Source organism: Puma concolor, chromosome A3, assembly GCF_028749965.1.
Source record: "Puma concolor isolate L17-30 chromosome A3, mPumCon1.1.hap2, whole genome shotgun sequence".
Lineage (NCBI taxonomy): Eukaryota > Metazoa > Chordata > Mammalia > Carnivora > Felidae > Puma > Puma concolor.
The window spans coordinates 81,453,142-81,477,434 of NC_141669.1; the positions used below are offsets into that span (position 1 = coordinate 81,453,142).

The 24,293-nt window shown below is 39.8% G+C and overlaps 1 protein-coding gene across 5 annotated transcripts in view; it reads right to left on the minus strand.

Moving 5' to 3' along the window:
* The window catches only part of AFF3 (ALF transcription elongation factor 3), a 578,761-nt gene extending 554,930 nt beyond the window's left edge, over positions 1-23,831 (minus strand). For 4 of the 5 annotated variants that reach the window (XM_086701328.1, XM_086701330.1, XM_086701329.1 and 1 more), the window contains exon 1: positions 23,695-23,830. The gene's annotated coding sequence lies outside the window, so the exon portion shown is untranslated. Of the gene's footprint in view, positions 1-23,694 lie in introns of all 5 variants that reach the window. The other variant, XM_086701326.1, reaches the window with a different exon arrangement.
* Positions 23,832-24,293: the final 462 nt, after the last annotated feature.

The window sequence follows — 24,293 nt, forward strand, 5'->3', positions numbered from 1 at the left end:
TGATTTTTTTTCAGCTCAGTTATTGTATTCTTTAGCAATGTGATTTCTGTTTGGTAATTGTTTATATTTTCTGTTTCTTTGTTGAAATTCTCAGTTTGTTCATACATTGTTTTCCTGACCTCAGACAGTATCTTTTACTATTATTTTCAACTCTCTGTTGGGTAAATCACTTATCTCCACTTCAGTAAATCTACTTCTGGGGATTTGCTTAGAGTCTTAAAAAGTTGGGGTACTAAAAGTAGGGTTCAAACCTTCACTCCTTACCTTGATCTTTTGTTTGAAGGACTTTCCTCTATTAATTTTTCTTGATCTTTTATGTTGGTTTTGGTCATTAGATAAAACCACCTCTCCCAGCCTTGACAGAGTAGTCTTTTTAGAAGATCAAACTTGTCAATCAGCCTGGCCTGAGCTCCTGGTTGATTTTCAAACCTTTGTAATCATCCAAGATGCTTTCTATATTCTAAGTGATTCTCTGTGTTTGAGGGTGTACCAAGACCTGTCAGTGCATTAAAGGAAGAATTGTATTCAGCACCTAGATGCAGTATAATTGGACGCCAGGCCCTCAAACAGCATCTGGAATGGTGCTTCTATCAGCTCCTTTTGCACAGGGCCCAGGTATATAACTGCAGTGGGGTGTCTTTGAGGCTTGTGAATGGAAGCCTAGTTGCCTATCAAAGCTGGGTGATCTGGGGAGTCATCCCTTAGGGTAGCAGTGCAAAAGCTGGATGCAAATGTGAGTGTAAACTCCTTTCAGGGAGATACTGGCAAGTTGGAGCATACTAGAAAGACAGAGCAAAAGGGACATGTCTGCTGGTTCCTCTAGTTTCAAGAACAGATCACAGCCAGCCTCAAGATGTATGCTGAATTAGAAATATGATCCTGAGTCAAAAGCTTTCAAAGTTTGCATATAGACCCCTTCAGAGAGACTGGAAGATGGATGATTTTTCCTGCTCCTTCTGTACTGAGTCTGAGGGGGATAGCACAGTAACTGCTTGCATGCCCATTAATAACTGCTTCTTTGTTTGCTACTGTCTTGTGGGTATCTTGAACACAAGGCCCAATGGTTTTCAGATCTAGGTGCTTTGTGGGTCCATCCTTCAAGTGGGAGTCTTAAAAAGTTGGGGTGCTAAAAGTAGGGTTCAAACCTTCACTCCCCAGGAAGAATCTGGGAATTTGGAGTTCCCTCCCAACTATATGATGCTGTGTCAGGGGTGGGGTTTATGGCAAGACTGTGTCTCGGCATTTCCTACCATTCCAATGCGAGTATTTTCTCATTTGTCCGATGTATAGGAGGTTCTCAGATAGTTTCTGTATTTCTTTGAGAGGTAATTGCTGTGTATAACTGTACATTTGGTGGTGCCATGGGAAGAGGGAAGCAGCCTTCGATGTATCCATCATTATCTACCTCTCGATTTTACTTTTATAATTAAAGGATATTTTTGCTAAGTTTAAAATTCCAGGTTGACAGGGAATTTTCCCCAGCAATTTAAAGATATTATATCACTGTCTTCTGGCTTCTGTCATATCTATTAAAAAGTCGGTTGTCAGTTATATTGTCGCTCCTGTGTAGGTAAAGTCTTTTTCCTCTGGCTGCTTTTAAGATTTTCTTTTCAGTTTTCAGCTTTCAGAGGTTTTACTATCATGTGCATAGATGTAGTTTTTTCTTTATCCTACTTGAGGTCCATAGGGCTTCTTATCTGAGTTTGATATCTTTCACCAGTTTTGGTAAGTTCTTAGCCATTATCTCCTTAGTTACTGAGTTTGACTCATTCTCTGTTTCCTCTCCAGAGACTCCAATTTTTACACGTTAGAATTTCTGTCTTTTACTCCATCTTTTGAAAGTTTAATTCTCTTGCCCTTCTAAGGCTTCTTTCTGAATATTTTCTTCTAATAGATCTTCCAGTTAACTAATTCTTTCTTGAGCTATATGTAAACCACTATAAAACCCATTCACTGAGTTCTTAATTTGGAGTATCACTTTTTTTATTATAGAATTCCTATTTGATTCCATTTTATAGTTTCTCACCTTCTGCTAAAATTCTCAGTCTTTTTTTCAATTTAGATGCTGTAAACATAGTTATCTTAAAATTTGTGTCTCATGACTCCTTTATCTGGAGCCCTTATGAGTGTATTTACATGGTCTATTTTTTCTACTGAAAACACTTCATTCATATTGTCTTACCTTCTTACATCCAGTTATTCTCTTGAATTATATGGTGGACATTGCATTTTCAAAATGATTTTCAGAAATAATTTGAGGATTACAATAATGTTATCTTTCTCCAGAGAAAGATATCCATTTCTGCCAGGTTCATAGAAGCATTAGCAATTAAGGAATATCTTTGTATAGTTTCATGAGTTGAGGGGAATTTATTTTGAAGATCCTTTAGGGGCATGTCTACTTTCAAGTCTCCATTTCTTTTAGGGTATACTCTTCATGATTCCAATCCAAATGATGGGAATTTGCTATGCTGTTTTTTCTTGTGGATGCTGACTTCATTATTATCACTTGAGCCCCAGAAGGCTGTCAACATCTTGTGTTAGCCTCTCAACGATTGCCTCCAAAATTGAATTTGACCTCCAGGGAAAAGTGACCCTAAACACCACACTCACTTTCTTTAATCTCTTTTTTCTTCTGGAGGTTGGCTCTGCAATTGTTCACTCAACTCGTATATCTCTAATGCCTTTATATCATAATTATTTTAAAACTTTTTAGATAAATTGAATAGATGTGTATGTGCTATGAAAAACAAAGTTTTATTTGGATTTGGGTAATTTGCTTGGACAATGACCTTCATAGGATAGATGTAAGCTACCCTGTGTATTGGTTAAGAGCACAGGATTTGGGGCCAGCAAATCTGGTTCAAATCCTTGTTTTGCTTCTATTAGCAGTATGGTTTTTGGCAGTTTACTTAAACTTTCTGATTCCCACTTCTCTCACTGGTAAAATGTGAATGATGATTATAGATTCTTTGTTGACAAATAAATAGAATAATATTGCAAACATATAATACAGAGTTGGCACCTAGTGTAAGCACACTCAAATGGCAACTGTTGTTATTGAATATAAACTATTTAAATATTTAATAATATCTGCCAAAGACAACTATTTTAGCTTTAAAATGATTATAATTATGATTTTTTTTTTTCTGGTGTTGTATTTCAGAAAAGAACCCTTAGGTCATGGCTTTGGGGTCCTGGCAATACTTGCTTTGTAATTTTCCCATACCCAAATCTTAGCAGTGTTTATGCTGTAGAATTCAGGGACCCAGTGGAATACTTCCTTGCATTCTGGGGTCAATTAAAAACTCCAATTAAGGAAAATTCTGGCTTTGCCCACATGTAGTCCTAGAGCATGCTTCCATGCATGGATGTGTAAGCCTTCATGTGTCTGAGTTTCTACAATTCCCCTAACTGTTTTTAATGTTTATACTAGCTCCTTCTTTACCCACAGGTAAGGCCAAAGGGGCACTAGCAAAAAGTCCCTATGATTACCCTCAGGGGCCGTATTGTTATGGTCCTACTTTAAACCACTTGGCCCTGTTTTTATACATCTAGAGATTATCTATCCTTCAGGAGACTATCCCTGCCAATTTTGCCTGTTGGGCACTTGAAAGCAGGTTCATTTAAACATCAATAACTAGGAGTCTTCATTGACCTCTTGCGGGTAAGTCCTAACCTAGTCTTGACCCTAGAGTCAAAACCTTGTGAAAAGTCAATAAAAGTAGCAAACAATGCCATATTATTCTTGGCATACTTTGCACAACAATAAGAGGGTTTAACAATAGTTAATTATGGTTTAATAGTCGCTAACAAGTATTGAGTGTTTACAATGTAGCAGGCAATATGCATGCATGCTCTCATTTGATTCACATAACAGCCAAATGAGGTAGGCACTGTCATTACCCTGTTTTAAAGGGGAGGAACTGTGGTTTACAGGGGCAAAGTATTTAACCTTAGGCCACAAACCAGCAGCAGGGTTTATGTCAGTCATTCCTATATATATGCCCCCTGTGTAGAGTATTACGTAGAGAAACTCAGATTCAGCTTATTATGGAAGAAGCTATTGTGACAATTTGAAGGAACACCTACCATATTAATAGGTCTGTAGTTGTTCTACAGAACTGCTCTGTTAGAATGGGACAGATTATGTTTTAAAGACTATCCTGCTAAGAATAAAGGCTGAGGATCTAATTAAAACAATCAGGTTAGCAAGCATCAAAACCAACCCATAAGAACATGGAGAAAAGAGTCTGGCAGCAAAGAGGTATCACCTGGTCATGTAAGTGATGATGTTTAATAAATAATCCATAAGAAGAGGCATTATCAGGTCTTGAGAAGCTCCTTAGAGAAACTTTTAATTGACAAAATGGAAAGTAACACTTTTTCAAGTATAAGACTGTGAAAAGTTAACCTTCTCAGCCCAAATGGAGTATGTGTTGCCACAAGAACTCTGACTGGACACATTTGGTGGGAACCATGTTACAGAATTGACCCTCATTAAGGATTCTTTAATAAAAATTTTTTTAAATGTTTACTTACTTTTGAGAGAGAGAGACAGAGTGTGAGCAGGGGAGGGGTAGAGAAAGAGACAGAGACCCAGAATCCGAAGAAGGCTCCAGGCTCTGAGAGGTCAGCACAGAGTCCAATGTGAGGCTTGAACCCACAAGCTGTGAGATCATGACCTGAGCTGAAGTTGGATGCTTAATCGACTGAGCCACCCAAGTACCCCCTCATTAAGGATTCTAACAGCCCAACCCAAGGCCTTCCACAGTAGTCATTTCACTTAAAGTTCTTTTATGGAGGAGAAATGAAATTATAATAAGAATAAAATGTATTAAGTTACTTAAAGGTCCTGCTGCCTTGCCTACTAAGACAAGGTTTTGGTTTTGATTTTGGTTCTGGTTATTCCCTGTGAATACTTAACCAACTAGAAGCCTGAGGTCTGAGGGTTAGGCCCACATTTACGCATATAGTTCTGGTTACCCTCACTTACCTGAGTAGTGGAAATAAATCCCCCCTTTAACTTCTGGAAACAATTAAAATGTTTTCAGAACATATTGTGAGACTGAACAGTCCTACACTTTATTCTAGCCTTTTAATCTAATCTTACCAGTCTGTGTAGAAATAGATTCAAGGACTACTAATATCAAGGTTTAGGTGTGAAGGTAAAATGGTATAAAATATCTATTCCAAAGATGATGGTGATGAAGGAGGAGGGGTCATGTCAGCTACAGCAGTGGCTGCCCACAGTGAAGGTATATAAATGAATTTCCCGTATATTTGCTCTGTATAGTACCAGTCAGCAATCGTGGACAATGCCTGGCACACTAAATGCTCAAAGAATGCTTATTGGGTGAATACATTTAGTTAGAAAAGTGCCTGAGCTGGTGAAGACTTTGAGCTGGATCTTAAATGAGTTTGGCCAGTGACAAGAGATTAGTTCAAATCAGAAAGGCAAGCAAAGCAATGAGGATGACTCTGACGTTCTCACTCAGGCAGATGGATGGGCAGTGATGCCATAAACTAAACAAGGTGATGGACAGAGGAGGAGGCATCAAAGTAATAACAAACACATGATATTTTGTCACAAATTGGGGAAATTCACGTTCAAGAGATTGGTGAATTTTGCTGAGTGTTATGGTCTCAAATTACCTTCTCCATATTTACACGACTGGAATCCTCTTATAGCCTTTTTTAATTGGTCATTCTCTGTCATTAGAGCTTGAGTCTGTATAGTTGTCATTGTTAAGATTTTTATTTTTTTTATTTTATTTTATTTTATTTTATTTTATTTTATTTTATTTTATTTTATTTTTATTTATTTTTTTTTATTTTAAATTTTTTTTTTCCAACGTTTTTATTTATTTTTGGGACAGAGAGAGACAGAGCATGAACGGGGGAGGGGCAGAGAGAGAGGGAGACACAGAATCGGAAACAGGCTCCAGGCTCTGAGCCATCAGCCCAGAGCCCGACGCGGGGCTCGAACTCCCGGACCACGAGATCGTGACCTGGCTGAAGTCGGACGCTTAACCAACTGCGCCACCCAGGCGCCCCAAGATTTTTATTTTTAAGTAATCTCTACACCCAATGTGGGGCTCGAACCCACAACCCTGAGATTAAGAATCGCGCACTCCACTTACTGAGCAGCCATGCGCCCTGAGTCTGTAGAGTTTTGATTTTGCTGTTTACCACAATGGGGTATTATTTACTAAAGGTTGAGATGGTCATAAAGAACTCTCCAAAATCAGAAATTTTATTTTAATGGTTTTATTGTCACCTCATGTATTAGAATAGGCTGTTATTTTTCTTTTTCATTTCTCACTAAACCCTCATGTGTTTGTGTGTCGATATTTTATAGATGAGGAAACTGTATTAAAATACAGCATTATTCAAGAACGCAGGGGTGGAGGTGATTGCGAATTAAGAGATGGTCATAATACAAAAGCAGAGAATAAAGATGAATATAATAGTGAGGTTACCCAACCCAAAGTAGTAAAAATTGAATATTACTCTGAAATGAAAAGCCACGTGGCTGGGAGAGATGGCCCAAGCATGAGTAATTGAGAACTTGTCTCTGGAAAGGAGAGGAAAGCAAAATGGCTCTTTAATAAATTAAGTCAATGTCTAACAAAATGTGTGTTTTCTAAATTAAGCATTTTCAAAAATGTGCATTTCCCAAATTGTGAATCTCCAAGAGATTCCAAATATTAGCAATGAAAGGAAAACTAACTTTATTTAACCCAAACTTGATCAAACTTATTTGACCTTGGAATGCATTCTTCATGCAACATCTAGTACCACCTCCCAGGAAGGTGTGGAAAATGTTGAGTTAGGAAAACAATGTTTAATTTCATAGTGTCTGGTATATACTAGGTGATAAATGCTTATTTTTGAATTTCTAGAAGTAATTTTCTAATAACACAATCATTATCTGTTGTCGACAGTTTTTTCATAAAAGGGATTTAAAAAGAGTGAAGTAGACATGAACCTTAGAATTAGAAAGAATGTGGCTTTGTTAACATCTACTAAAAATAATTAAGGAAATTTCTACCATCTCAGGACCTGCCCAATTCAGAAATAAATTATTCCCTCCAGTTCCATAGCACATAGTTCCTCTGAAACTGTTAATTCTGCTTAGATGCCTTCTGAGTGTGAGTGAAATTTAATTATCTCATTTTCTTTAATAGCAGAGAGTAGATTAATTGTTAAGAGAAAAAGATGGCTTGTTATATGAGTGGAAAGGTGCAGAGTCCCTGGTGTGCCACTGTAGATATGACCATCAAGGCAGAAGCTTGAACTAGATAGCACATGAAAGCAGATATTCACACCAAAGACAGAACTAATTATTCATTTAACACTAATTTTCAATTTACACAGAAATTTGTTTGGTTTTGTCAAATGAGACTATATGTGTTCATCAGGCAAACTGCAGTTCAAATTTTGGCTTTATCACTTATGAGCTATTTAAGCACAGGCAGGTCTCTGAGCTTCAGTTTCCTCTGTGTAAAATGGCATTAATATTCAGAGTACTAGACTAAAGCCTTCCTCATTTTAGCATTTAGAAGTCTTCAGGATGATTATTTCTCACCATTCTCCTACCCTAAAGCACCCTACTCCACTCTACTCACAGTTCTAAAGAAGAGAGAGTCAGCCAGAAAACAGACCTACAAACAATAAACACTTGAAGTACACAGTCATTTCATCCTATTCCCTTAAATGGAAATGCAAAATTAAGGATTACCAGACATACAAGGAGAACTGCAGCATGAAAAAGAAAGATAGAGACAAGAACAAAAACAAACCACACACACACACATAACAACAACAATAAAAAATAAAAAAAAAAAACTGACCCAGAAAGGAGGAAAAAAAGACAATTAGGGAACAGAAGACAACACAAAAAGTACTCTAATTAATTTGGTGGGGGGCATTCTGGAGAAAATATAATATCCTTAAAATTGGGACAAAATGCTAAAGAAAAAAATTGGAGAATTAAAGAGAGTGCTTGCAGATTAAAAAAAATAATACTGGTTGAGAAAAAAAAATTTAATTACAGAAAGCCTAGAAAATAAACCCAAAGTTTCTATTCTCTTAGAATATAGGGAGAAAGAGAAAGAATTGAAAACTATGAGAGGGAAGATCAGTCTAGAAACCAGAAAATCCATCTAGGAGGTCTCACATGTGGTGTTGGAGATGAAAAAAAGTATCAAAAAATACTTGAAGAAAAAATTTCCAAAGCTGAAGGACAAAATCCTTCAGAATTAAAAGAGCTTCTGAATGCCCACAACAATTAAAGAAAAGAGAGCCATACCTAGTAACATCTTTGATGTTCAGAGTACCAAGGATAAAAAGAAACTTCTAAAGGCTTCTATACCCAGCCAGATGTCAATCACATATGAGAGCAGAATAATGTTTTCAGACAAAAAGATCTCAGAAAGTTTATCTGCCATACATCCTTTCCTTTAAAGGCATTTGAAGATATACCCAGAGGAACAAAAGTAGAACAAGAAGACGTTTGTGTGGTCCAGGAATCAGTAGTGCCAATCCAAACTCCTGATAGCAGTGGGAAAATTTTGCAACATGACAATTGAATCACAGATGCAGAAGACAACCAGTACAGATTGGAATAGAAGGATGGAGGGGAGATAGGGGATGGAGGTTTCCAGGAGAAAAGGAGGACTTGACAGAAAAGACAGGGTTGGGGAAAACTAATCACACAGACACATAGTGCAAAAAGAACTCCAACAGCACCCACTGGAAACTTGAGGGATCATTGGTAGGGTAAGGAGTGTATAATAAATCTGAATGTTTAGTAAAACCATAATTCAAATATGAAGCAAACTAAAACACGTCAATATTGGAGGATAAAAACAAAGAGAGAAATTCTATTGAACCTTGATGCTCTCCCAATTGGCCCAGGAGTTATGACTTATTAACTCCTTAGTTAATTAGACTTATTAAAAAGAATATACTTATAACACATGACTTGATCAATCTATGGATGAATCATGGAGACATGGTTGCAACTTTAGGACAAAATGTAAGGTATATGTTTATCTGACAAAATGAGACTTGGAAGGTAGATAAAATGGTGGGGGCATCAACAATTTTATCTTTTAAAGTGAGAATACAATATTATAAAGAGATAAATATTATAAAAGAGATATACAATATTATAAAAGAGAATACAATATTTTTTTTAATTTTTTTTTCAACGTTTATTTATTTTTGGGACAGAGAGAGACAGAGCATGAACGGGGGAGGGGCAGAGAGAGAGAGGGAGACACAGAATCGGAAACAGGCTCCAGACTCTGAGCCATCAGCCCAGAGCCCGACGCGGGGCTCGAACTCACGGACCGCGAGATCTGACCTGGCTGAAGTCGGACGCTTAACCGACTGCGCCACCCAGGTGCCCCAAAGAGAATACAATATTATAAAGAGATACAATATTATAAAAAGTTAATGAAATGAGAAATATAGATGTAATATAATACTAGAAATTATAAATATGAACACAGGAAGAACAATAGATAACAAATATAACAAAAGATGACAATATAAATGTCAGACACTGGGAATGTCTAGGATTGGGTTGTGGGGGAAGGGTGGTAGGACTGAGCTAAATTATCAACTTTCATATTGAAGAGTCTGTAAATAATATCCTGTACTGATACACTTTTAAAAATAGAGTTATAGGTATATTGTCTGTATGGAGGAAAGAACAGAAGAAATGAAAATGGAAACAATCTCTTAGAACAGTAACCTTGTCTGTCTCATCTGTCTGACATTGTATCCCTTGTGCCTAGAATGGCACACCTGCTGATAAATGGTGAATGAAAAGAAGGTGACTTCTGGGAAACAGTACTGGGAGTGCGGGGGAGAAGGGCCAGGGGCTGTCTCTTCCCAACATTGAATGGTTACCAGATAAAGGTATTATTTTGATGAAAACAATTACAATAGTGAAAGTACACAGGAAAATACAGCATGCCATGAATGCGGATGGTCTCCTTGAGGAAGTGACAGGTAAGATGAGAACCAGCCAGGTGAGGAAAGGAATCAGCCAGGTGAGGAAAGAGAGTTCCAGACTGAGAAACACATGTGAAGACTTCAGGTGGAGAGAAGATGCAGGTGGCTGGGGCAGAGTGCGATGTAGGGGTGAGCTGCGCAGAGTGCTCTGTGCGAGACTGTGGAAGTAGGCACAGGCCACTTCTAACAGTTTTGCAGGCCATGTGGGGATGCTGATGAATTGCTCAAGAAACATGAAGTGAGACCTATGACTTCTTTTTATTTCATTATCACCAGTGAGGCTAGGTTTTCCTAGCTCTGTGCTTACACTTGGGACCATAGCTTGCATATAACTCTGTTCTTGGCCTATCAGGAATGGTTTAGGCTTCTGGGTTTGATTTTCAGTATCTAATAATTTTGAACTCTCAAAGAAGAAGGAAATACTACGTATTAGATGACTGAGTAGAATATGGTCAACTTATTGCATACTTTGTGTATCTGTTGCATAAGTTGAACAAGATGTGCAGAGAATGCTTGTGGGGGCGGGGAAGAGCTGAATTTTATCATCAAGGTTTTGGTGCTTGTCAGGAAGTTGTGATACTGTTTTAGCAGGAAGGCAGAGAAACATTATCAGGGCAATTTAGGCATTGATCAGTGGCAAAGCACATCCTATTCAAGAAGCCAGACGAGTGTTTACTGGGCTCTCAGGAGCATGGGGCCAGGCCAGATGCCAATGATAATTGTAAAGATACAGGCTCTACCCTGAAGAAGTGCCTATTCTTAGAAGACAGAAATAGATGTGGATGAACACAGATCCAGATTCTCTCAGAGCACAAATGCTGCACAGGGATTAGGCTGGGTGCTCTGGGAAGCTGAATGAACTCTTCCAATCCACTAGGGTCCTTGTTAGTGCATCGAAGCAGTAATTTACTCAATGACAAGAGTTCATGTCACTTCCTAAGGCACTTAACTTACTCCCAGGATGTTGGTTGCACACCAGGGGAATCTGGCTCACTAATCTTTAACACTTGTCATAATTATTTTTCCTTCAATAATACTATTTTCCCCATGAGAAACTAAAAATTATTACATAAGAAATGTAGAAATATAAGTGTGTGATATTTTTTTAATAAAATGTAGTCAGTGCCCCTGGGGAATTTCTGTAGCAAAAACCTCTCAAATCAATTATATTTTCTCATTTCTGGTTCCAATAATTGAATATTTTATTTCTATATTTATTTAAGTTCTTTCAAAATGAAAAGGTGGAGTTGTGTTGACACACTGGGAAAGGAGGGTGTCATTAATTAAAGTTGTTTAAAGTATAAGATGAAAACAGTGCTGATGCATATAAATTTGCTTCAATGAGCTGCCAGCTGCTTTGTGAGGTTCTAGGAATACTGTCTGTAATCTTGGGTGGTGGCACGGTGGTGCATTATCCCGTCCTCTCTAGGAGGTAATTCTGCAATCACAGTTCATCCAGACAGAGAAAAAGTAAAATTATGCAGACAGGTGTTTAGTGCCCATGACTCATTATTTAGAAAATCCAGGATTACTGACCCGCATTTCTCACATTTCAATCAGAATGTTCAGTCCTGATCCCTCAGTGATCTCAGCTAGGAGCTCATTGTCACTTACTTCCATTGTCTCATCTAATTCTCACATCATCACTATGGTGTAGGTGGAATGGTGGTGGTGGTTATTCCCCTTTAACAGCTGGTAAGGGACACCAGGTTAAAAAAGGTTGAGGATATCTGCCCAGGGTCATACAGCTGCTGGGTGGTAGAGTCAGAACCAGACTGGAGGCCTTTTGATTCCTTTCAGGCACTTCTTGTGCTGATTCCTGGACCCCAGGTGGCCCCAGGCTCTACTTTGCCTGACCCCTGAGCTTCAACTATTACAACCACCCCTGCCACACAAGAACTCTGAATGTCTGAGTAAACACAACCTGAGAAGAGCAACCCCTAGGAAGTTCCTGCTCCCAAAATAGATCCTGATGAGTTACCTAGAGGCATGGAGAACTCTTGAGATGGTGTACATCTGATGCAGGAGTCAACATTAGTCGTAAAACAGTCATGGAGCAGGTAGATCTTTGACCCTCTCTTGCTAGTCCCCATTCTCAGCTGTCAGCTCCTTTGTAACAAGTATGAACAGTACCACCCCTAGTTGCACTCTCTCTCTCTCTCCCCCTCCCTTCCATGCCTATTCTCATAGGAAAAACTCTCAAGAGGCTTCTGATGTTTTTTTGTGGTCAGTTAAGGATGACCAGAGTGACCCACTCAAGAAAGGTTAATTTCAGAGTTCAAGCAATGAGTTTTCCAGAGCCTGCTTCTTCCAACCCATGCCACTGGAGATTAATAAATGTTGGTTATTGTTATTTGGCTCAGAGGATGCCTGGAATACAGAGAATTTATGATCTGTTTGTCTAAGTCAATCTCATATTCTTATATTCACTGTGACACCAGAAAGGCAAAATGGGAAACAAGAGTCAAAATTACAAAGAGGCTGATTTCGCTTTGAAATGAAGGACTTTCAAGTAATTGGAACTCTCTGGAAAAGAAATGGCCCTACCAAGGGGCCGTGAGGCTTTTGTTGCTGCCAGAGGTAGTTAAACTAAATTGATGACTACTTATCAAAATGTGTTGGAAAAGGGGAGTATGGTTAGAATAGATGACCTCTAAGGTTCAACATTGAGATATTTAATTTGTTTATCCTTCCCATAGACACATTTCTAGAGTACAGAGAGAGGGGATTGGTCAGAGGTCAGGATCAACGGTCAGGCACCTTCAGTCCATCTGTCGCCTTTGTCCAAGCTGCTCATCCGCTAAGTCCAGTGAGGAATGTATGGACAGCGGCACCAGGAGAGCAGCTGGGCAGAATACAGGCCCGTAGCTAATGGGTCAGAATCTCCCTGATTTCAGCTACATTCCTACCATTGGCAAACTTCACAGCAGCAACCACTTAACTAAACCAAAGGATCTATTTTGATGAGATTCTGAAACAAGAATCCCTAATGATTTTCTCCCCAGAATCACAGGAAAATGTAGCAGGGATATCATCATATCATTTGAATGTGTACCCACTTGCCAATTACTCTGGATTGATGCTTCCTGATGTAAATAATCAGCTGAACATAAAATCTAAACCATATACAGTTATTTGACACTTTATTTGAGGCAAAAAAAAAGACTGGCTATTTAGGCAAAAACATCAGACTAGTAGTTTTCCTGGCAAATGTGCTATAACTAAGTATATATATAAAGCAGTCTACATTATGAGCAAGTAATGGTCAGGCCATTCCAAAGGGCAATTTACTCTCCAGGAAACCAACAGGGTCTGTGCTACATGCACGCTCTTTTCCAAGTTGCTCAGAGCCATTTAGAAAATTACTATTGTTATTCACAGAATGCTCCACCAGTCTGAGAAATTAACCCTCTTCCCAACATGTCTAATTTACTTCTTCTTCAAATAATAGGCATGTTAAAGTTGATGCGGGTCCAGTGTCTAAATAATAAAAAATAGCTACTTTTTACTGAGTGCTTAGTATGTTGCAGGTACTCTGAATGCATTACATACAATCTCATTAAATCCTCACAACAACCCGGATGTATTATTATCCCTAATTGAACTGAAGAGTTAACTGAGACTCAGAGAGAAAAGTAATTTACCCATAGTTGTACAGTTACTTGTGCCTGGTACATAGCAAGTGCTGGATGAGTGATCATTAATGTTAGTTTATACTAGGAGGCACAGCTAGAATTTGAGTTGAGATCTAACACTCATCAAAGCCTTTACAACGGCCTCTATGTGGTTCTGCCTCATACAAATTGCATTGTCCATGAGAAGGAGGTGGGTCATGGCCAAATATCACTGGCAGGAATCCTTGTCCTAAGGGAGACATACTACATATGTCACACTTTCAGTAGCTCCCTATTAGTTAAGAGCATGTGACATGTGAAACAATGATTAACAGAGAAGTCTCCAAACTTGGGTAGGGTACACAAAGAACTTTCTAGAAGTTTCTAGAAGCTGAATGATACATTCAGGGCTAATGGAATCTATGACTAGATTCTATTTGCAAATATTATCCTTTCTAAAACTGATATGCCCAAGACTGCTCTGTGGGCAAGGCTTCATGCCAGCTCTCCATTCCTGACTCCTCTACCCCACAGATTTCTACCACACAGGACACTCTCTTCTCCCAGGCCTGTCCTGTGTACACGCATATGAGACACGCATTCTGAAGGGTTCAGCCCTATGGGCACAGGGCTTGATGGGATGCTGGTAGCTTTGTGAGAATTTGAGAAAAATCATCTCTTCCTCCAGGTGCATGGAGTGTAGGGTGGATATTAATCCCTATTCATTCACACACTCAGCAATGTGCCCCTGTGCAGGTCATTGCCCATACCAGTCTTACTACTGTGCATCGAATGTTCACTGTCTCAAAAATAAAAGCCCCGTGGCTTTTTTTTTTAAGGGGCAGTTTCAAATATTGACTTCCAAGAAGGCTTGAAATACAAAGTTTTCTGGGGTTCTTTTAGAAGGTTTGTGAGCAAAACCATTTCATGCAGTTTGGGATGAAGAGACCTCTGGGCTGCCTCACAGCTTCCTTGAGCATGTGCTGTCTCACAGGACAACCCAACTGAAGCACCATCAATACTCAAAGATCTCCATTGAGTCAACAGAAGGGCATTTGCCAGTCAGGAAGGTTAGACACTCACTCTTTATTTCTAAACAAAGATTGCTGAGCATCTCCTAAAGCACAAAAATATAATTGCAGGCCAAGCAACAATAAAGATTGAATAACAGACTCATAAAATTAATGGCCAGAAATTCCACAGCAACATTTTCAGCCCAGAGTTTCTCTGACTTCAAACTGCAAATATGCCATTTGAAAAACAAAGATGGACTCAATATTTCAGTTCCCCAAGACACCCAATATCTTTAAGAACAGGACAGCCCACTATTCCTGTGACACTCAGACTCCATGGACATACTTTATTTTATGTATATATATATATATATTATATATATAATATATATATGTGTGTGTGTATACACACACACACACACACACACACACACACACACACACACACACATATATGTATATATATTTTTTTTTTTTACCAAACAGAGGAAGTGTTGGTTGAGTGCATAACAGACTAATTTCTTAGCCCTTAACTACTCGAATGAGTATGATTTTCAGGTCAGTATTATTGATATGATATAAATGCAGTTTTCTTGGGAGAGGTTGCTTTTTAAAATAGAGTTCTTAAGAATTAAAGAGCTTCTACCTCACCTTCTCTTCATTGTATTTATGAGTCAAGGGGGGAAAAAGCAGGGTGCTGCCTCTGAAGTCACATGACAGGTATGCCCCAGGGAATGAAGGAATGAAATAATTAATAAACACTTAAAAGTTCCACCTATGTGTCACGCATGGCACTAGGAGATAATAATAACATTAAAAGACAATGGTTATTCAGCACCTACCACATGACAGGTACTATTCTAAGAAAGGTACATATATTTGCTCACTGAGGCCACACGGCATCCACTTTTACACAATTGAGTAGCTTGCCCACTACCATACAGCTAGTGGAATTTTTCTTCCCAAATGCATAATTAGGCATACACACACACACACACACACACACACACACACATTTCTTTTATTAGTTTATTTTACAGAGTTTTTTCATATATTAAGGATAGCATGCACTCATTATATATTGAAGGATTTTTCCAAGTTTGCTGTTCATCTTTTTTGTGTGTGTGGTGTTTTTGACAGTCTTATTTTTATTTATATTTCATTTATTTAGTATCAGACTTACAAAAACTTTTCTCACCCCAAGATTATTTAATCTTCATCTGAATTTTCTCTAGTAACTTTCAAGCTTTATTATAATATGTTAAAATCTTTCTAGAACCTATTTTAGTTTAGAATGCATCTAATTTTACTCTATTCCCCATGATCCCTAACAGTTAGACAGTGTCTTAACATCATTTACTGGAAAGCTCATTATCCTATAATTCATTTATTCAACAAATCTTTATCCAGAACCTATGATGAGCAGGTGTTTTTCTAGGTCCTGGGGATACATTACATTACAATAGGGAGAGACAGATAAGGGCAACTAAACATGTAGTATGTTAGGTGGTGCTAAATGTGGTGGACAAAGAGGGGCTGGAATGGCTATTTTACACAGAGTGGTCAAGGAAGTTCTCTCTGAAATGGTGATGGTAGGGCAGAGACCTAGAGGAAGTGAGAAGCAACCTATGTACCCAGGGAAGGGCATTCCAGGCAGAGGAAACATGAGGTCAGATTATGCTTGGTGTGTTCAAAGATTGGCAAAGAGACCACTCTGACTGAAGCAGTGCCACAAATTAGTGGAGACATCACAAGGGTGTCAGAAGAAGTCAGAAGGGTAGCAGGAGTCAGATCATGTAGAACCTGATAGGTTATCTAAGTACTTTGGATTTGGAGACTGGATAAGCATAGCAGATTACATTTCCCAACCATGGCCACAGATATATCCCATGTGCTTGTTTGCAATGTGGCATTGACCTCAACCTCTTTGGATCTGGGCAGGCCTGGTAACTGCTTAGACCGATAAGAAAAGGTGCTGTAACTGTCCTGGGAGTAGCCCCCACTGCCTCTTAGTGGACCATCACGATGGAAAAACTACAACTACCCCAAGACCACCAGAAGCCCAAGCCACATAGAGAGCCCTGGAACATGAGATGCCACATAAATAGACAGACAGGCCAAGGAGCCACAAGGCACAAGGCATGTGGATGAAGAAGCCATCTCAGAAGGGGATCCTCCAGTCCAGCCACCACCCAAATGCCTTAATTCCTGATCCACAGTATCCTGAGCAAAATTGAAAGGTTGTTTTAAGCCACTATGTTTTGGGATCGTTGGTCATCCAGCAATAGAAAACTGGAACAGCAAGGAAGGAGGCCCTTGAAGGGGTTTGAGCAATCATATGATTTGACTTGTTGTACAAGAATTCCTCTGGGTCTGTGCTGAGAACAGAGTGTAGAAAGGAAACTGTGCAGAGCAGGTAAGAAACCAGACAGTAGAGGCTAGAGTGGTGAGAAGTGATTCAATTCTGGATATATTTCAAAGGACACATAGATGGGATTTGCTGATGGATTAGATGTGTGTTGTGAAAGAAAGTCGTGAAGGATGGCTTTGAGGTGCTAGCCTAACACTGGAAGAATAGAGAAAGCTTTTATTGACACGAAAGGAAGCTGCAGGAGGAGCAGGGCTGGAGGCAGGGAAATCAGGAATTCTGTTTTGGACACGTTAAGATTATGAGGCGGAATATACATTCAAGTAGAGATGCTGAGTGTTGTCAGACAGCCAGGTGTCTAGTCAGAAGAGAGGTCAGGGCTGGGCAGTAAGTCTGGGCATCATTAGTGTTTCTATGGTCATATCAGACCAGATGCCCTAGGGAGTGAATGGAGACAGAGCAGAGAAGTTGGAGGACTGGACATTGGGCACTCCACCATCTAGATACTTGGAAGAATTGGAGAAGGAACCTCAAAAGGAGGTGGCGAAGGAGCCACCACTGGGATAGGAAGTAAGAGAGTAATGTTCTAGAGGCAGAGGGGGAAGTTGCTTTGGTAAGAAAAGAATGAATAATGGTGTCAGATCTGCCAAAGAATCAAACCAAATGAAGACTGACCATTCGTTATATTACTGTCCTCATTCTTGATATTATTGATTCAATACATTTATCATACACTAAATTTGCATATGCGTGAGTGTATGTGTGTGTGAACTTTCTCCTCTCTCTCACTTATCCATCTGGAACCATATGACCACTGAAAATTTTTCTTTCTTTCTTTCTTTCTCTTTTCTTTTCTTTTCGAGAGAGAGGGCACAATTAAGTGAGGGGCAGAAAGAGAGGGAAAGAGAGAGAATGTCACAAGGCGCAGAGAGAGAATGAGAGGGAGGGAGGGAGAGAGAGGGAGAGGGAAGCAGGGCTCACCCGAAGCGGGGCTCACCCGAAGCAGGGCATAAGCTCACCCGATGTGGGACTCAAACTCACAAACCGTGAGATCATGACCCAAGCCAAAGTCAGATGCTTAATGACTGAGCCACCCAGGTGCCCCCACTGTAACTTTCATACCCCACAAGGCAAGCACCAAGTCTGCCCCCCTACCACTTTTTCTTCTCCACCCCCCCCCCAAGAATATCCTCGTTGTTCTAAACTAAAATTCATCAGAATTTTATATTGGAATTTTATCGAGTCCCCTTCTTCCCCAAATGCACTGAAAACTTTATTTTATATATGTATTTTTGCATACAAATTAGTTTGGTGAGAGTTAATACTGAGTCTGCTTATGTAGTCTCCACACGTTATGTGTTTCCATTTATGTTTCACAAACCTAAGTAGATTTTTTTCATATAGTCTCATGTGTTTTCTCTTAAGTTCTTTTCTAGGTATTTAAATTGTAGGTGCTTTTGTGAATTATATCCCTTTTTCTCATATTTTCTTACTCGCTATTTTTTTATAAGAAATCTATTTTTGTATAAAGAACTCTCTTATTATTTCTAATGATTTTACAGGTGATGCAAACAGATTTCAACACCTTTGTTATTTTCATGGGCATGAGGTTTCACAGCTATGGAATCAGATAGCCAATGTACAAGGCTGTCCTAATTTCTGCTGATAAAATTATTCCTTGTTTGGAGAATAGGATTTAATATGCCAATATTTCAAAGTGTTTCACAAAGATCTCCATGATTTCCAGGTGCTCTGAGAATGACTGTAGCTACCCATTTCAAATTGTCCCAGATATTTCCAATTTCAAATATTTTTCCTTTTGTTAACCCATGAGTCAGACCATATGTCCTTTGATCTTTGCTTCAGAAAATATTGTCACGGTATTTAGAAACAGGGACAGCTGAGGCAAAGTTGTAACATATGGGATGTTTTTCCTCTGAGCCCCTCTCTCCTCAGCATTTTTCCTGGTTATGTGTGCCTAGAGCACACACATGCGTGCGTGTGTGCATGTGCGCACACGCGCGCGCGTGCGCACACACACACACACACAGTGGTGTCCTGGAGGAAAAGGGGTTTTTCATTCAAACAATACCACATGTGTTGCTGCTGTTCAGCCTGGACTCGGGGTCGCCTTAAGGCTGGCTCAGGTGGAAGGTTTCAGAGCTGGGAAGTCTGGGTTTGAAGCTCACATCTAACCGTGTGTGCTTGGGCAGGTCACTTAACCCTAGAGCCTCTATTCTCTATATGTGAATATCTACATAGTAGGGCTGTTATGGGGACTCCAGAAATGACTAAAAAATGCTCGGTGTAGGTAAGAGCTGAGGAAACAGTACTTATTACTTTGATTTAGAAGGAAGTTCCATTTATTGCTCAGGTCCTTACGAAAATCCCTTGGTCTCATGCTGTGGAAGGGAAGCAAAGCTGGAGATGCAAAGTGACCAGAATGAGAATATAGGAAGCAGTGGGACCTCAGTCTCCTAATTCCTCCTTTTGTACACTTATCTATAGAAACAAACCACCAATGGCTGATCTCTCACATTTATAACTAATCAGCCTCCACCCAGAGGCTGCAGTGTGGTAACCATGGGGCAGACATTTGCATTTTTGGCTGTCACCTTCCAACTGTCCACCCCTTCCTATACCACTCCATTCTTCCTTTTGAGGATGCTTCCTAGTGCATAGCTTTGGGAGGTAGGACCTAAAGTCAAATGGACAGACTGACCTTTCCCTAGGGGCAGGTACGTGACCTAGATGCAGCTCATCACACTCTCCCTTCTTTCTGGGATTCTGTATTTTACATAAATAATGGCCCCAAAGTGGGGACACTTGAGGTCACATCTGTCACAGTGGTCCCCACATTACATGGCCCAGGCTGTGTTCACATTTTCATTACTGTGGTTCCTGATGGTGTTCTTACTGCCTGGCCTTCAGAGCCCCTCTCTTGCTGCTCTACTTTACGTCTGGTCAGCCCCCAAAATTGTTCCAGAAGATTGTCTTTTTGTTTAACACAGCTTGATTTGGTTTCTCTCTCTTGTAACAGCACACTGGCTCATAACAGCCAAATTCCAAGACAAAAATAAGAAAAGAAGCTCATCCCACTTAACAAGAATTTTCTTACCACAGTCAACCCCTGTTGCTTGAGAGAAAGGTGAACTCTTAGAAAACATGACTAAATGGGACATCATGACTGAGTTGAAGTTCTATATTATCACACTAGAGAGGATTTTGGAGTAGAATGGTCTTTCAGCTTGCAAATTTAGCATCAAAGGTGGCAAGAGGTTGGAGAGAACAGGGGTAGTGAATATCCTGCAACTCTCAACTCAAACACAAACTCTTCGTACACTTTTAGGAGAATGTGAAACAATTTCTTTTTTTCAGAATGGGGAAAAGGAAATGCTGTATTTGCCCTTTGTCTCTTCATTTTCCACTGTTTCAGCATTGCTCCTTGGTGATGAGAAAGCTGCCACAAAGCATTTTACTAGTTACCTGATTGCTGTCCTACTTAACACGTTCCGTGGTCTGCTGGCTGATGGTAGTTTAAGCAGGATCTAATTGGTAACATATTGTCGATTGAATTAAGTGCCATATGATAGAGATTTAAACCATGGTAGTTTTTCCATAAAGAAAAATCTGTCAACAGACTACAGCAGAGGACCATTAATAAATCAAATTGTCATGTTTATTAGTTATCACGGGAGTCTAGTTGTCTTGTATTCATGATAGCCCCCCATTTTTAGCACCGATAAAAGGTATAAAGAGGAATCTTTGGCAAGGCGCTTCTCAGTAGGCTCACATATGTACACAAATACTTGCTTGTATTTTAATCACGAGAAAAATGGTGCTACTTCACTTTAAAAGGAACATGGATTTAGGCTGTTTTTTGGATGAGGGATAATGTTTTTATTTTCTTGCAGTTATGTTTTAAAACATTGGGAATCAACACATTGATAATCACAGAAAAGCCAATGAAAACAAAAATGAGAACACCATTTGCTGATCAGATTCACAAAAAATAAAAGAACTGGTAAAATGTAGCACAGGATTTATAGAAGAACAGTCGCTGTAGTTTGATTTGTAATATTATAAAAGTTGGCAATAAATTAACTTCCCATATATGGGGAATGATTCAACAGATTATGGAACACTGGTGCCAGGAAGTGCAAAATAGCTATTTCAAAGAATGAGCTAAATCCCACCTAATAACACATCATTAAGAACCAACATCATTTATCCTTTTCCTTTCCCTTTTCTTTTAACTGCCTGTACTGAAAGTCGCTTTCAACATTTTTCTCCTACATGAATAAGAAAGAATAGTACTTTATAAATGCTCCCTCACTGGAATCTTCTAAAACCCTGTGAATATGTAGGACAGGTTATTATACCCACTCTACAGGTAAAGAAACTGAAGCATGGAAGAGAAAGTGATTTACTGAAGGAGACCCATAGCTCTCAACCTCAGGAGGCAGGATGCAAGGATAAAAGTCCTTCCTCTGAACTGATATGTAGAATAAAGGGTCTAGAAATCAGAGACCAGCATCCAGCTCCTCCCCATACCTTTAAATCCCAGCATGACTTTGAACTTGTTTCTTAATTCTCTAGGACCTGGCTTCCTCATCAGTCACATTTCAACACCGCTTAGTACTGTAGAGTATAGTACTGGCACTAGGAACACAGCCTGGAGATGGTCAGACCGCAACTCTCCCCAATCCCACCCAGCTTTGCACCCTTAGGCCAGCTATCAGCTATGGTCTAAAAAGGCACCATCAAGGGATCTGATGCGATAACATGAGAAGGCATGTAACAGGGGAGCACACGTGAGAGACACTGAATGCATGCTATGTACTGTTCTTTGGATGCCAGTTACACACATCTACTTCCCAGGTTGCTGTGCACGTGGGTACACAAGAGGTATAAGAGCTTGTGTAATCAAACCTGCCAAGCTCCGGAGCCTTGCTCCTCCCGCCAGTGGGACTCCTAGGGAAGTCTGCCCCAAGCTCCTTTCCCAGCCTCCCGCTCACTGCACCTTTGCAAGGTTTACACTTTGCGTGTCGGGTGTCCTTGTTCTGGCCTCATCTGTGTCTCCTTCTATGCTCATTTACCTACCCCACATCCTACCTTCAATCTTTCCCACTCTTTTGCCATTTCCCTTCAAGTCTGACAGCTTAATTGTGAAAAAGAGGAGGAGGATGATGATGATGATGGTCACTAACACTTATTGAGCCCTTTCAATGGGCCAGGCACTCTCCTAAGCACTTGACATCTATTAGCTACACTAAACCTTACTTAAGAGGTAGAGACTATTGTACCCATTTTATAGACATCAGGACTCTGATGCAGACTGGTATAATGAATGACTTGCCCAAAGTCACAGCAAGTGTTAGAGTTAAGATTGGAACTCAGATATCCAGTGAATGAGCAACGTATATTTTTCCATTTTCTAAATGCAAAATGAACAAAAATGACTAAACACTAAATGCAGGTGATGCCCAGAGGAAGAGAACCACAGTTGAACAAAAACCTTAGCACATTGTTTGTGTTACTTTCACTGTAGTAATTTCACATCAGCAGTGAGATGAGAAACCTTGACAGACCTAGGTAGAGGAGGGAACTCTTCCCACTTCACACTAAGGGGCAAATGCTTTTGAGAAAAGCAGACACCATAATTTTTTTACTTGATTAGTGTGTACACTCAAGACTAAAGAATGAGCTTACTGCCACTTCTTTGCTGCTGTGGGTGCTGCCGTGGGTACTGGTTAACAGTTGGCTTGAGCTATTTTTGTTGCGATATCAGGTCACAGAATACCCGAACGGTCTCTACCTCATGGAATTTACAACCCTTTGAATAAAAGGGATTATGAACTGCATATTTAAATATGGTTTCATTTTTACATTTGTAAGAGCCTGAATAGCAAGGAATTCACATATTAGGAAAAAAATCCTTTGTCACACCATTAGTTCTCTGCCTGCAAAAATATTGTCACTATTGCTATTCTGTATTCTAGGTGTGTCTGTGTGTGTATATATATGGGTGTATATATACATATAATGTACCATATATAAATATATATGCATGATATGTGTACATCCAAGCATACATGCGTACATAGTATATAATGTGCTGTCTAAAGAATACGAGATAGTGTTATCAGACCCTGCTGATGAGAAGGCCGTGTGTTCTGAGTTACTTAAGAAACAGTGACGGCCTTAGGGTAAACCATACATACTCCCTCCTTCCTGTAACCAGGCCTCTAGGAAATCATTCTCTGTGACCATTCACGGGAGTCTATGCTGTGGCTATGTCGTAGGCTCTTTTTTGGCCTAAATGAAGTTCAGACATACTGTTCATAAGGCTCGTAGGCCCAGCTATCATCACAAATGGTGTCAGCATGTCCACATCAAGATTGTATATTCTTCACATGATTCACTCACATGAATTCTGTGACCTTTTCTGATCATGTTCCAAGTCTGCCTCCACAGTCTGTCCAGCCATTCACCCAAGGTTGCATTATCTCTATAGGGTGCAATGGAGGTGCTCCTGGCTGCCCAGTCCTGAGGAGGAGGGCCAGGCTACCCTGATGCATCCCCCAAAAGGGAACATACAAAGCAGTAGTTACTTCTTCTCCACCCAAGGCAGCCCAGAGGACCCAGACGCTCTCTGGCTTGATCTTACCTCTCAACTTACAGGCTCCTTTTCTTTCCCTCCCAAATAAGTCGTTCGACTTCTTTCTTCTGAGGCTGTGTGTAGAGCTCCCGTCTCACTGGCAAAGCTTTCTGAATGGCACTTTCTATATAAACAGGAAGAGTGTGTGTGGTCGCGACTGAAGTATGCAGGTGCTGATAGAGGATGTGAAAGTGTGGAGGCGAGTGACTAAACCAACCAGTGTCATTTCCCCACCAGACACCCAACTGCCCTCCTGTTACCCACTGCAGGGCAAGGGCTACCAGAAGGCTGAAAGCAAGAGCCTGGACCCCACTCTGGAGGACCACCTGACACAAACCAGAAGAATATGGTTGGTATATTGGCCAAGGGTGAACTCTACTGCTCTGCCTCTCCCTAACTCTATATAGACTCCTTAAAAGAATCCCAGGAACATTTTTGGAATCCCTTAAATACATTCTTATCATCAAGTACATGGATTTAAATGGCCTACTTAACTTGTCTGAAGTTCTGCTGGCTCCCCAAACTTCTCACACACAAGAGACCATAATGAAAAGCTTTATCTTGCCTCTGGTCTATAATAAGTCTTCTAGAACTTTCTAGAATACATT